The 15,515-nt window shown below is 37.3% G+C and overlaps 1 pseudogene; it reads right to left on the bottom strand.

Moving 5' to 3' along the window:
• Positions 1 to 13,650: 13,650 nt before the first annotated feature.
• On the bottom strand, positions 13,651 to 14,819 carry LOC105543186 (annotated as a pseudogene).
• Positions 14,820 to 15,515: the final 696 nt, after the last annotated feature.

Raw genomic sequence — 15,515 nt, 5'->3', positions numbered from 1 at the left:
TACAGATGGGGTTTTACCATGTTGACCAGGCTGGTCTTGAACTCCTGGCCTCAAGCGATCCACCCGACTAGGCCTCCCAAGGTGTCGGGATTACAGGAGTGAGCCACCACACCCGCAATACTTTTATTGGTAAACAGTTGAAATAATTGACAGCTCACATGCCTTTTAAAAGAAGATAGTAATTAAAAACAACACACTTCCAGCAGACCATCTGCTGTCCACAAACATCACAGAAAGCCATCCTAAACTTGAAATGATGGTTTAAGGTAAGAACAGCTTATCTCTCAAGTTTTAGTGAGGGAGAAACAATTTTTTTATATCTACTTAAGAAATAGCACAGATTTTAAAATAATATTAAAAGAAAGTTTCGAGATCGTAATAAACACAGTATGAGTATGCTTAAATATTATCTTTTATCTTACAAATATATACTTTAAGTATTTCAGAATAAATAACAAAGAAAGCTTCCTATTGTCTATTGTCCCCATGTTATCGGCCTGTTTTTATTCTCATTTTTTCCTTTGGGATGTTCTAAGATGTCTGTTTACCTGAACGGGCCACTTTACTAAGGAGCTATCAGCAGTTTGTTTTTTAACAAGCTATCTCATAAACAAAACTATTTTATTTCCATGTGAACTTAAAATTATTAAGATTTAGGCCATGAACCTACTTTTTTCAATTAAAAAAATATTTTGTCTTTTTATTAGGCCAATATACTACTGAACCGAATGCATTTTCAAAATACAACTTAAATTGCTCCTTTATTGACAGTGTTTAAATGATGCATGGTATTAGATGTTAGAATTTGTTGTGAAAATTAATTAGATATTTCTAAATATGTGTTTGCTTTATCACTTTCACTCTTGTAAAAATGAGATGTTGATTTTTAGTGAATCTTCCTTGATATTAAATCTTTAGCACAAATGAATCAAATTCCTTGTCATCTAATAGAGCTTACTCTTTAATACACAAGACAATTTTTGGTGTCAAAAATAATACGATCTAGTGAACTTGGTATAGTGATCTCTTGTCTTTAGTAAACTATGACAAATTTACATTTTAGTAGAAGTAGACTTTCAATTTCTGTCTCTCCTTTCAGCATTTTGCTGTAGTAGCAAAATAGTTTCTTAGCAAGGGAAGAAAAAGGATTAACTTGACTAAAACCCAGTTAAAATGCAAATGAAATGAATTTCTGGGCAATAAAGCATGCATTAACCTGGAACTCTAATGAAGATAATAGTAAAAAGCCCCTGGAATATTTTATGCACCTCTATCTACTTCATCTTTATGCTCATTCAGATGTAAGACTTCCACTCATTTTAGAGGCTTTGCATTTCTGTTTGCCACAAACATGATTAACAGCTTTATTGCTCCATTTTATCCAGAGACACTCTCAGATCTACTTCATTTTACTCACTGAAAACCAAGCCATGAAAGCAGAAAAAAAAAAAAAAAGAATCATATCTTGCTTGTAAGATTTATGTTCATTTGATAGGAATTGCTAAAAATCAGTATTAGTGGTGGAATATAAATTGACTACGTATCATGAAGTATCAAAAGAATTTTACATTGAAAACAAAAGAAAATTTAATGTTTATGTAACATTAACATCTGAATTACTAGGCTAGAAATAAGAGGGAATGGTTTTGTCAGAGGCATTTGAACCAGAGAGACTCCATCTTGAGTAGGGGCTGGGTCACATAAAGCTGAGACCTGCTGGGCTGCATCCCCAGTGAGTTAGGCATTCTGACTCACAGGATGAGATAGGAGGTTGGCACAAGACACAGGGCATAAAGGGCTTGCTGTTAAAACAGGTTGCAGTAAAGAAGTCGGCCCAAATCTACAAAACCCAAAGTGGCAACAAGAGTGACCTCTAGTCATCCTCACTGCGCATTATATGCTAGTTACAAGGCATTCGCATGCTAAAAGATACTCCCACCAGAGCCCTGACAGTTTACAGATACCATGTCAACACCAGGAAGTTACCCTATGCAGTCTAAAAAGTGTAGGAACCCTCAGTTCCTGGAATTACCACCCCCTTTGCCAGAAAACTCATGAATAATCTACACCTTGTTTAGCATGTAATCAAGAAATAACCATAAAAATGGGCAACCAGCAACCTTCCGTACTGCTCTGTGGAGTGGCCACTCATTTATTTCTTTACTTTCTTAATAAACTTGCTTTCACTTTATGGAATTGCCTGGAAATCTTTCTTGCGAAGATTCAAGAACTGTCTCCTGGGGTCTGGATAGGGACCCCTTTTCTATAACAGTTTCTTCCTATAAACAGAGACATAGATCCCTGTTATCACCCTGTAGATAGAGCTTAGCCACTTGTGGGCTGAGGAGGAGAGTCTTTTCGTATTGCTGATGGATTTTGCTGAGCCAGGTACCCTTTCTGAGGAGACAAACCGCAGTTTAAGCAAACAGAACTAGGTCATTTCTTTTACCTTGTTAGACCTATTCACATTTTGCTCAAAGGCTTTTTAAAAATTCAGAGGATTTTAATATATTATCCTTTAAAATAATTGTGTAATCTATTATTATAATAGATCATAAAAGAGTATGGTCATTATGGAGTAAGTACTGTTCCAGAATCATAAAATGTTAATAAGTGGTCAAGGTCAAGAAAATATAGGATAGGTTGAGAGTTAAATCTACAGAAGCTGGCACATTGTGAGTTGAAATAGCTGCAAAAGATTCATGAAGTCTATTCTATGCCACGAACAGTATCCCTGAAACTAATTTAAATAATTAGTTTTACTATTTTCATGTTCATCCGTTAGAAAGCATATGGTATAGCCTCAATGATTACAGCAATAAAAAAGGACCATTTGCTAGTCATAGCAATGCTGTGACTAGGAGATGTGAGGTCAAATAGAGCTCAAGAAAGTAGTCTTGAAACTAAAAGCCACAGAAATATGTCATTTAATGTGCATTATCCACTTTTATGTGCAGTATGCTTTTGATATTGAAAAAAAAAAAGTATTTTGGCCTTGACTATATGTTTTCATCCATCTATCAGAGAGAACAAAAAAAAGTCATTGAATTAACTGGGGCAAATGAATTACTGAGTGGGTGGCCCCATCTATTTATTCTATTTGATAGACAATCTGTGGTCTTTCTCTTTCTGAAGTCAGAAGATTACCTTTGCTAACTGCTTCATGAATCAACGATCCTTTATCAAGTACATGCTCTGTCCTTTAGGAAGTACAAAGCGCCTTGCTGCCTGATGACTCGGATGCTACTTTAAATAGCTCGGGAAACGGAACTCTTTTATTGTCCTACTTAAATTATTCTCTCTACAGTTAGAGTTGAACTGTTATTCTACCATAAAATATGTACCTATATACTCATTTATATTCATATGATCATAGAGTGCTTAATCTTAGCTTCTTTGGAACAATTAGTTCTATTCGAGCTGTGCTGAGGGTCATGCCTTTTCCCGCTGTTTCTACCTGCTCTATGTCTACCTTCTTTCTGAGTTCTTCCCCATTATTTAAGAGAAGAGTTCTAACATGAATAGGACTTTATTGTGCTTATCGGAAGCAGCGGGGCTTTGTCTCTGTGAAATGTTTCTACTTTGAATGTGTAATGTATCTTTTACTCTTTATGTTTCTCTACTATTTCATTCCTTAATGGTGGTGGGGACAAGCTACATTCTTGGTGAATTCTTGGTATGTAGGTTATTGGCTTGGAGACCGGAAGTGAGAGCACTTGACTAAGCACCACCACCATTCTTGATTGCCTAACTGTTTTCTCCAGGCACATCCTTACATGTCTAATATCACTCTATTTGTTGGAGAACTTCTGCCCTTCATTCAGTGTTGTATATCCTTCTGGTAAACAATCCAGTCAAGGTGCCAGTATCATCACACTCATCCTCTATGCTGTTAATCAGTTGGATGAGCATAGGTTCAGGCATCATTATTATGACAAAAATTGATGCACAGAATTTGAATCAAATTATATCTCAGGGAGGTTGTAGAAATGTATGCTATTCAATACATAGGCTTTAGGCATAAAAGGATACAACATTACTTAAAATTAAGATACAGATAATTATTTCAATTAATAAAAATTGAGTAATACCATTTGATAAGGTCTGAAAAGGAAAAGAGTGCTATTCTACTAATAACTTTTTCCTTGCCATAATGTTTTCCACACGTTTGAGACTTTTAATGAACACTAGATATATTTAGGTCTGTTGTTTTGAGATTTCACTATATTGGCTAAAATATGTGTTAATGGGAGTAGTTTAAAAATATTATAACAATAATAACAATCAACTTATAAAATCTTCCTGGTGATTTTAAGAAATTCCTCATCAATTTAATTATTCAATAGCCAGTAAGGTTAAATTGAACACAGACATTCAATTTCAAATATCTGACATAAATAATAATGCTATGATAATATATGGGATATAAATTAAAGCCTAAGTAACATTTTTAATTCAAGATATTCTGGGCAGCAATAGCATATGATTGCAGTGGAATCCCATTACAGTTTACAATGGGAAGCTTTCATGTCCCTATCAAAATAACATGAGAATTGTTTCTATGAGCCCCCCTCTGCTTTTAGCATTGTGAAACCCTTTCCCCTGCCTCCGCCATTCACAGGCTTACTTCCTACAGCCATCTGTGCATAACACCTGACTCAGACCCTTCTGCATACACCCATCCAAACAATACTGATGCCTGTGACAAGGGGGCCTTTTCATAATACTCACAAGGTCGGTGTCTTACAGTGCACAGCATCATGGGAATTCCAGACATTTTCATGGATGTATTTTGTCTTCTCTTTTTCACAGCTACCTTCTTTTCCCATGAGTTTCAGTCCTTGCCACATAAAAAGTCTATGTCTGATTTTCAGGCGCCCTAAGCCTTAAAGCTTCTACCTATTATCTATTTAGATCTGGATCAGAGTGAGAGAACGGAATCTTTTCTTCTCAAAATGCACAGCATGGGGATAGATAACAATCCCTGATGGATGTCGATCTTTCTCGCAACACGTCTGGACTGTGGGCAGGATCATTCAAACAATGGAGTGACAGGGAGGTGAGGATTGTCCAGGAAGCCACTCATGCTAACCTCACTAATATAAACAAGTTTTTAAGACCCCCACATTCAGGGACCTGGAAGAGAAGCCACGTGTGAAACTGTTCCAAATTAGGCACAAAGGTAAGCTGTTTCTATGCCTATATTGAGAGAGAAACTTAAATGGAAGAAAAATAGTCCAGAGGCTTTAAATGTATAAATGAGTGAGTTGTATAATAGTGGAGGTTGAGACAACCTAACAGAGTTAATACTTTGAGGGAAAGAGGCGAGAAACAGAGCCTGAAATGATTGGAGTCAAATAATAATTGTTACCATTAGCTCAAACATTTATATTTTAATACGTGGTTAAGATACTCAGGGGAGAGAATCCAGATGCTTCTGTCCTATCTGCTTTGGTTGTTCTTTTCCCTTGGCTCTGTTACAACTACTTTTTCTTCTCACTTAACTGTTTTTCTACATTTTTTCCTTCCTTCACTCTCTCCCATGGGACTTAGCTAACAGCCTCAAGCGTGCTTTCTCTCTATGAAATGTGTCATCTTCCTTCACTCTCTCCCATGGGACTTAGCTAACAGCCTCAATGATGCTTTCTCTCTATGAAATGTGTCTTCTAATTTTAATTTGTTTGTGTTCTTTGTGTTAATATGTCACTTACATCATTAATGGTGATAATTTACATCCAACATTCTAGATGAGATATATGTGAGTTATCAGCTGGAATCACTTGCCACATCTTGTGGCAAAGGATGGTGAAAACCTTTATTTAGAAAGATTTTATAGTAAGGGACCTTTATTTTTAATGATTAATAAAAGAGAAAAAATAATATGATGATCCCTCCACAGGAATTTACATTTAATTGGTAAAAACTTACATCAAATTATGTCTTCAAATCCCAATGATGGTTGTGTTTAAAGTACAGTGAAGGATTTAGAATGTCCCTACTCGACTCTCCTATAAATAAGTATGAGGCAGGTTTTGGTTATGATTGTACTAGAGATAGAGATATAACTCTTTTGTTTGACATGTGTAGTATTGCCATGTGCTAAAGTATGAAATGAGATTTGGAGAGATCTTCTGACTAACAAATGGTTTTTGAAATTTTAATTTCAAAGATATAAATTATGCTGTAACAGAATTTTTAAGAGAGCAGTATCATATAAATCATAATTATATGATTAACATTTAACCATATAGTATGTTGCTCCAAAAATAGGATAAACAGATTATTTGATTTCATGAGCAAATGAATCCTAGTCAATCGTGCGTGGTTTACACAGAACCATCCAGCGTGGTCCCGGAGATGGGAATTTTCTCCTCTTTAAGCTTTCTTTTCTGCCAGGCTTGTCTGTACATGGACATTTGTAGAAACATTTTTATTTTGACTTACCTATTTGCTTAAATTTTTCTATTGTATTTATTTTTGGAAGTAGAATATTAATGTTATGCAAATAATCTAATAATTTTGGCAAACATACAGTCAAAGTAGGGGGATAGTATAGAGTTAAAGCATGGCCATAAGAGTACAATTCAAAAAGTGATATTTTATCTCCTTATTAATGTTCATTATTTAACACTGATTAAATCGAAACACAATTAGTCCCACAATGTGTAATATCTAATTTTGCTTTTTAGTACTATAAATGTGGAGGAGTTTCACTCTTTTGTTTAATGTTATTCATTTACAAAAGAAAAATTTAAATTAGTAGTCTGGCTGGATTATTGAATTTTTTAACGTAACACTATTTTATAATACAGTCTACTCTTATAAACTTTTTACTATTGTACAAGATTTTTTTATGTATAATGTCCTTCTTTTGTTCACATTTTGCCTGCTGTCTTTCTTTGGTGCAACTTATTCTAATGTGTATAGAAGTTATACTTTTTAATAAAATCTTCCATGTAGCCATCTTTCTTCACAGGTATTTTGAATAAGAAAGTTTTTTAATAATGCATTTATAGAACTGTTTCACTCCAACCATCCCACATGGAGAATGCCTTAGGATGAGGTTTAAATTTATTTTAATAAAATACTGGTAATATTCATTATCATCTAATCCAACTCAGTTTTTGGTTCTGTAATGTAGAACTCTGTAACTTAAAAACCACTTTATGGGACACCTGTTTTGTACCATTTCTGATCTCCTTTCCCCATCTCCCTCTCATAATCCAAATGTTTCTGTAGTAAGCCACTCTACTTGGGCTCCAGTCTACTTTACCTAGTCACCACCTGACATGCCTTGCTATACGTCAGTACCCTATGTTTCTTGTTCTAGAATGTATTTCAGTTGAGAGTTCCAAAACGCATTTTCAGCAGGTTCTTTGGGATACAGCAAGATATTAAACAGCTCAACATTGTATCATTCGTCCTCACTCCTCCTTGGATTTATACATCTTAGTAAGTAAAAGAAAAGCACATAAGTCCTCTACTTCACACTCTGCTTTGTAGATAACCTATGTGAAGAGAGTTGGAACCACAAATGGCCCTAGAAAGTAGATCCTAAGGATCAGAGTTCGCACATGAATTACTAAGAAGCTGAGCTAAACTTTTTAGTAATTAATGTGTGAAGGAGGTACTTGTGTGGTGGTAAAGTCTGGCATTCAATGTAATACAGCTACTGTGGTTTTAACTTGTGCTTAATGAGGATGGTGTAAATAGGAAAGTAAGCCATTGTGATGCTCAGTTCCTCCGCACTTGACCTGTATGGGAAAAATAAGTAAAGATGACAAGCTGACTTTGTTTCACTGACTGGAACATTTTTAAAAATTAAAATGTTAGGATCAGAACACCAACATTCAACTAAATGCATACTGAGGAGGACATAAGGTCTCAAAGGTAACTTTGAAGCAGATTATGGTCTTCTGTAACCACAGAAAAGTTTGTTCTGAAAATCAGGCCAAAGTTCAAAATATAAAAGTGGCAGACCTTGTGAAGTCTTCACAGATCTCCTTTATCAAAGTCAAGGTATTCTGGAAAAAAAAAATGTGAGACTCAAACCTGGAATGGGTGACAAGCCAAAGAAGCTTACATTCCATGTGTCCCTTGGACATTTTGAGAAAGGTTCAAAATATGCCCATTTAAGATCATGGTAACGAAGAATTTTGTCTCTTGTGGGATTAAAGTCTTAATATCCGTAACAGGAAGCAGCTCAGACCAAACTAATTGCTCACTAAGTCTGAGGGTATATAGTCAGAGTTTTCTAGAGGGACAGAACTAATAGGATAGATGTATATATAAAGGAGTTTATTAAGGAATATTGACTCACACGATCACAAGGAGAAATCCCACAGTAGGACGTCAGCAAGCTGAGGAGCAAGGGAGCCAGCAGGAGTTCCAAAGCATCAAAAGTAGGGAAGCAGACAGTTCAGTCTTTGGTCTGTGGTCAAAGGTCCAAACGTCGAAAAGCTGAAAAACTTGGAGTCCAATATTCGAGGGCAGGAAGCATCTAGCACGTGGGAAAGATGTCAGCTGGAGAACTAAGCCAGTCTAGTCTGCCCACATTCTTCTGCCTGCTTTGTTCTGACCTTGCTGCCGCTGATTAGATTGTGCCCATCCAGATTGAGGGTGGGTCTGCCTTTCCCAGTCAACTGACTCAACTGTTATTATCCTTTGGCAACACCCTCACAGACACACCCAGGAACAATACTTTGCATCCTTCAATCCCATCAAGTTGACACTCAATATTAACCATTACAGAGGGTAATCTAGAAATTGTAGCAGAGGAGGAAAAAGATAATGGATATTACTACAATCTGTGATCAGTTGCAATAATGGGGAATGTAGCTTGCCTGAAGGCTTTTAGTTATTGCATATGGCTACCACTTAAAAGAAAATGTTTTTTATTGATTTTTTTCTTCCACTTTTGTTTAAAAAAAAAGGAAAAGGTCAGGACCTCTTATTCTGATAGATATGTAATCCCTATATTGCAACATGAGAGCCTAATATATTGGAGAAAATGGGTTTGGTTCTGATGGCACAGCCAGTATACTGGATCAGACACATTAAATATAGCATTTTGTATATATTTTTGCGGGGTCACCTCTCTGTGGACACAGATGCAACCAGATTGTGCCTGACCTCGTGTTGGTACAACATCTCTTTGCCTCATTTCCTGAAATTCACTCTTGATGCCATTATGGGAACCTCTAGATATCTACTCATATGATACTTGGTAGGGTGAGGGCATTAACGGCAAACAGTTATGCTGATGTGGTTTGGCTGTGTCCCCACCAAAATCTCATCTTGAATTGTACTCCCATAATGCCCATGTGTTGTGCAAAGGACTCGGTAGGGGATAATTTGAATCATGGGAGTGGTTCCCCCATACTGTTCTCATGGTAGTGAAAAAATTTCACGAGATCTGATGGTTTAATCAGGGTTTCCACTTTTGCATCTTCCTCATTTTCATTTGATTCTGCCATGTAAAAAGTGCCTTTCATTGTCCACCATGATTCTGAGGCCTCTTCAGTCATGTGGAACTGTAAGTCTAATTAAATCTCTTTTACTTCCCAGTCTCTGGTATGTCTTTAACAGCAGTGAGAAAATGGACTAATAGAGTAAAGTGGTACCGGGAGTGGGATGTTGCTGAAAATATACCCAAAAATTTGGAAGTGACTTTGGAACTGGGTAACAGACAGAAGCTGGAACAGTTGGGAGGGTTCAGAAGAAGACAGAAAAATATGAGAAAGTTTGGAACTTCCTGGGAACTTGCTGAATGGCTTTGACCAAAAGCCTGATAGCAATATGGACAATAAACTCCAGGCTGAGATGGTCGCTGATGGAGATGTGGAAATTTTTGGGAACTGGAGCAAAGGTGACTCTTGCTGTGTTTCAGCAAAGAGACTGGAAGCATTTTGCTCCTGTCCTAGAGATTTGTGGAACTTTGAACTTGAGAGAGATGATTTAGGATATCTGATAGAAGACATTCCTAAGCATCAAAGCATTCAAGAGGTGAACTGGGTGCTATTAAAAACATTCAGTTTTACAAGGAAAGCAGAGCATAAAAGTTTGGAAAATTTGCAGCTTGACAATGTGATAGAAAAAGAAAAATCCATTTTCTGAGGAGAAATTCAGTTGGCTGCAGAAATTTGCGTAAGTAATGAGGAGCTTAATTGTTAATCCCAAGACAAAGGGGAAAATGTCTCCAGGGCATGTCAGAGGTTTTCATGGCAGCCCCTCCCATCACAAGCTCAGAGGCCTAGGAGAAAATTATTTTGTGCGTCAGACCCAGGGACCCTGTGCTGTGTGGAGCCAAGACACTTGGTTCCCTGTGTCCCAGCTGCTCCAACTGTAGCTGAAAGGGGTCAATGTAGAGCTTGGGCTGTGGCTTCATAGGCTGCAAACCCCAAGCCTTGGCTGCTTCCAAGTGACGTTGAGCCTGTGAGTGCACAGATGTCAAGAACTGGGGTTTGGGAACCTCTGCCTAGATTTCAGAAGATGTATGGAAACACCTGGATGGCCAGGAAGCAGTTTGCTGCAGGTGGGTGGGGGGCACTCATGGAGAACCTCTGCTAGGGCAGTGCAGAAGAGAAATGTGGGGGTCAAAGACCCCACACAGAGTCCCTAATGGGGGACTGCCTAGTGGAGCTGTGAGAAGAGGGCCACCATCCTCCAGACGTCAAAATGGTAGATCCACGGACAGCTTGCACCGTGTACCTGGAAAAGTCGCAGACACTCAATGCCAGCCCATGAAAGCATCTGGCAGGGAGGCTGTAGCTTGCAAAGCCACAAGGGTAGAGCTGCCTAAGAATATGGGAACCCACCTCTTGCATTAGCTTGACCTGGATGTGAGACCTGGAGTCAAAGGAAATCATTTTGTAATTTTAAAATTTGACTGCCCCACTGGATTTTGGACCTTCATGGACCCCATAACCCATTTATTTTGGTGAATTTCTCCCATTTGGAATGGCTGTATTTATCCAATACCTGCACCCCCATTGTTTCTAGGAATAACTCTCTTGCTTTTGATTTTACAGGCTCATAGGCAGAAGAGACTTGCCTTGTCTCAGATGAGACTTTGAACTGTGGACTTTTGGGTTAATGCTGAAATAATTTAAGACTTTGGGGGACTGTTGGGAAGGCATGATTGGTTTTGAAATGTGAGGACATGAGATTTGGTGGGGCCATGGCTGGAATGATATGATTTGGCTGTGTCCACACCCAAATCTCATCTTGAATTTTACTCCCATAATTCCCACTTGTTGTGGGAGAGACCCGGTGGGAGATAATTTGAATCATGGGGATGGTTTCCCCATCCTGTTCTCATGGTAGTAAATATGTCTTATGAGATCTGATGGTTTTATAAGGGGTTTTTGCTTTTGCATCTTACTCATTTTCTCTTGCTACCGCCATGTAAGAAGTGCCTTTTACCTCCTGCCATGAATTTAAGGCCTCCCCAACCATGTGGAACTCTAAGTCCAATTAAACCTCTTTTTCTTCCCAGTCTCAGGTATGCCCATATCAGCAGCATGAAAACAGCCTAATACATATGTCTTTTACCAATAGAAGATAAAAGCCAGTTGATAAATCCTATTCTCTTTCTTCTCCATGATGGTGTTCCTGAGATGTACTATGTATAGCTAATATGGTACATACCTGTGACTTTAATAATTAATCACTTAGTGCTGGGCCTTAGTGCTTTGGCCCCTTCCCTGTATTTTCTAGGACTATATGATTAGTGCACTAATAGCACTGAAGGTCCCTGCCTCAGATTTCATTTTCTGGGAAACTCAAAATATCATCCAATAAAAAGAACTAAATAAATTAATCAATAATGACTATTTTGTATTTAGAAAATATACTAAAAGTAAATGTGTCTCACTTTTTCTTCTATTAAAATTAAGTTTTGAAAAAAAAAACTCTACTGTTTCTTTTTTCTTCTTCTTTTCTTTCCTTCTTTTTTTTTTTTTTTTTTTTTGAGACAGAATCTCACTCTGTCGCCCAGGCTGGAGTGCAGTGGTACGATCTCGGCTCACTGAAACCTCTGCCTCCCAGGTTGAAGTGATTCTCCTGCCTCATCCTCCCAAGTAGCTGGGGTTACAGGTATGTGCCACTGTGTCTGGTTGATTCTTGTATTTATAGTAGAGATAGGGTTTTACCATGTTGGCCAGGCTCATCTCAAACTCCTGACCTCAGGTGATCCCCCACCTCAGCCTCCCAACTCTACTGTTTCTAAGATTTTCTTGTCTGCTGTTCTCTTCTTTGAAGAGTAATTTGGAAATATTTGCTATAAACCTTTTTTCAGGCATTGTGCTTTCAATAAATTATCTAAAGGATCTAATCTAAAGGTGGCTGCAAAACTTCATTTTTATAAACTGTAAACAAATTTTTTTTACACAAAGGTTGTCACCTAATCATATATTTCTCTAATTTAAACACCATTGTTCTTACTGTCTGCAGAAAGGCTGCTTCTTAACTTCCAATCTGATGATGGCAAGCACTAAATCCTGACTTTAACAGAATACTAATAAAAATGCCTCAGTTATTTAAGTTGAAAGCAATACTTTGGTAAATGGCTCTTGCAACAAATATTGGGAATGTACAAATATATTTTTTATTCAAAAATTCAAAATAAATTATCTTACAGACAATGACAGCAATAGACCATTATATATTGTCAACGAAAATGGTCACTGGTGATTACAGTGATTTCTTAAACATCAACCAGCCTTTTCTCCTATCATTTTCTTTAACTGAATTCTCTGAAGTTATTGGTTAGAAACACTGCCTTGAGCTTTCTATCACAGTTTATGCATAATGGTGAAGTGCTATTCTGGAAGTTAGAACATACCACCTCCCATTTCTCCCATTGCCCCCATATCAGGGTCCTTCTCTTATTTAGGTATTTCTGTCACTACACCGTCTGCTGTAGCCAAAGCCATTTCAGCAGCATCCACTAAAGTGGTTCTCCAGTGATTCCTTTTCCCACCATATTCACAAAGTCTCAAAGCCTAATGTCATAACCGACCTCTGAGGATCATTGCATAATTTTCTCAACTTTCAAAGATTCTTCAGCATCTGCATTCTTAGCCATAGTCATTGCAGAAATTTTGAGTGGTCTGTTAATAATACATATGCCAACTTTTTATCTTTATTAATGAATCCAAGGCTGGAATGCACCAAAGCAATGCAACAATCCCTTCCCAGAACAATACCTTCTTCAAAACTAGCTATTGTAGCATTAAGGGTATCTGTAACTTCTTTTCATTGACTTTGACATCACTCATCCCACCAAGGTTCAGCACAGTTACTTCATCTGACTGTTTTGCCAGGTATCAATTTCATTCAGTTTTTCTTTTTTTTTTTTCTGTTTGTTTTGTTTTGTTTTGTTTTTTGATAGAGCCTCACTCTGCCACCAGGCTGGAGTACAGTGGCTCACTTTTGGCTCACAGCAACCTCTGACTCCCTAGTTCAAGCGATTCTCCTGCCTCAGCCTCCTGAGTAGCTGGGAGTACAGGTACACACCACCACACCCAGCTAATTTTTTTATTTTTAGTAGAGATGGGGTTTCACCATGTTGGCCAGGATGGTCTCGATCTCCTGCTCTCATGATCCGCCCACCTTGGCCTCCTAAAGTGCTGGGATTGCAGGTGTGAGCTACTGCATCTGGCCCAGTTTTTCCTTTTTGTATTCACTAGTTGTGACATCTAACTGGAGGAGTATCTTGAATACACTTTTGAATTTGAGCCTTGTCATCATTTCCTTTTAAGAGCGTACCATCATCTTTTGTCACAATGACCTCTCCAATTTCTTCTAAGTCATGAGGCTGAACAACTTCAAGATTTGGGGTCAACCCTTCTTGTTCAAACACTTTGCCACCAATAGCAGTAGTCGTATCTTTACGCTTGTTCCTTCAATTGTCACCTAAACCTGGAGCTTTGGCTGTTACAGCCTAAAGACCAACTTTTATACTATTCAAAACAATATTTTCAGCAGTTACAACCAAGGGCTTATAGTGAGCACTGGCGATTTAAAGACCAGGTATAATGGACTGGACACTGGAAATTTCCTTTTCACTCAGTAGAACATACACATACTGAAATTCACATACTATTATTCACAATATAATACACTTTTGATGTATTCATAAAGTATGGAGAAATATAGCCTTGATCAAACTTCATGCCTGCCATAATTTCTAGTTCATCTTTCAGTGTTTTTCCATTATTTACTGTGATGACACCCTTTCTTCCAGCTTTATTCATTGCATAAGAAATAGGTTGCCAATTTCTTTCTCTCTGTTTGCAGAAATCGTAGCATCTTGAGCAGTTTCTTCAGGAGTTGCTACTGGTTTAGACTGATTCTTAAGTTCAGCAACTACAGAATCAATAGCTAACATAATATGTCTCCTGATTTCCACTGGATTAGCACTTCTGCTAATTTTCTCTTTCCCTGACAATAGGGCATGCCAGTACAGTAGCAGTGGTGGTGCAATCCCCAACCTCTTCATTTCTGTTATTGGAAACCTCTTGAACAGGTTTAGCTCCAATATTTTCATATTTATCTTCTAAGTTCATTGAGTGTGCAACAATCACTCCGTATTTTGTTACTTTAGGACTTCCCCAACTCTGTTCAATAATCACTATTCTTCTCTTTGGCTCCATTGTAACAGCTACAACATAGGCTTAAAGTCGTATAACTTGAAGCATTAAGGCTCAGGCTTCTATACCAAATTTCACATCTTTAGCATAAGCCCAATTGACAGGAGAAGCTAGTACCCTGGACGCAGGTCTCATTTGGTGAGAGATTGTGAATAATCAAACCATATCTGTAAGGCAGTGGCAGGGAGCGTGCTCATTGAGGCAGGTGATTATCAGCAAGTAAGGGCCAAAACCTCTTATAATTGTGATTATCATGTTATTATGTACAATAGGAGAAAATCTTTGCAAACAGATGTATAGAGTCAAGATAAATTAAACAAGTTTTGATAAATATAAAAAAGAACATTATGCAGTGATTAAAATTAACATTCTGAAAGTTATATACATATCCTTGATATGATCTTAGGAGAACAATCTGTTGAAACCTGTGTACAGGGTATGATATTTGTTTGAGAGACATACCAAAATACAAAATACAGATATGTATGATTTTTGTAGAACATTTTCTTATTTTGAATATGCTTTTCATTGTTAAGTTTGTTATTATAAATTATTACATCTAAATAAGACAAACAAATAGCATAAAGGATCTGATTCTATGTGTAATAATTTATCTTTGACAACTAAAATATTTTTTTCAAAGGAAATTATCATTTTTCAAATACTTCACAGTAGATAAATATTTATGTTCTTCCCTTGCCAAGTGGTGGCCAAATACTTTTTTCTCTTATTAAGTAATGTTTGTAACAGATTGCATCAGAAATCTCTGAAAGCATTGGTGTCTAGTCTTAGCAACATTTCCAGAATTTGCAATGGGAGTCAAATGGTATATTTTAAGAAGGCAACACCTAGTTGGCATAT

This window comes from Mandrillus leucophaeus, unplaced genomic scaffold, assembly GCF_000951045.1.
Source record: "Mandrillus leucophaeus isolate KB7577 unplaced genomic scaffold, Mleu.le_1.0 Scaffold278, whole genome shotgun sequence".
Taxonomy (NCBI): domain Eukaryota; kingdom Metazoa; phylum Chordata; class Mammalia; order Primates; family Cercopithecidae; genus Mandrillus; species Mandrillus leucophaeus.
This window is presented reverse-complemented; position numbering and strand designations above follow the sequence as displayed.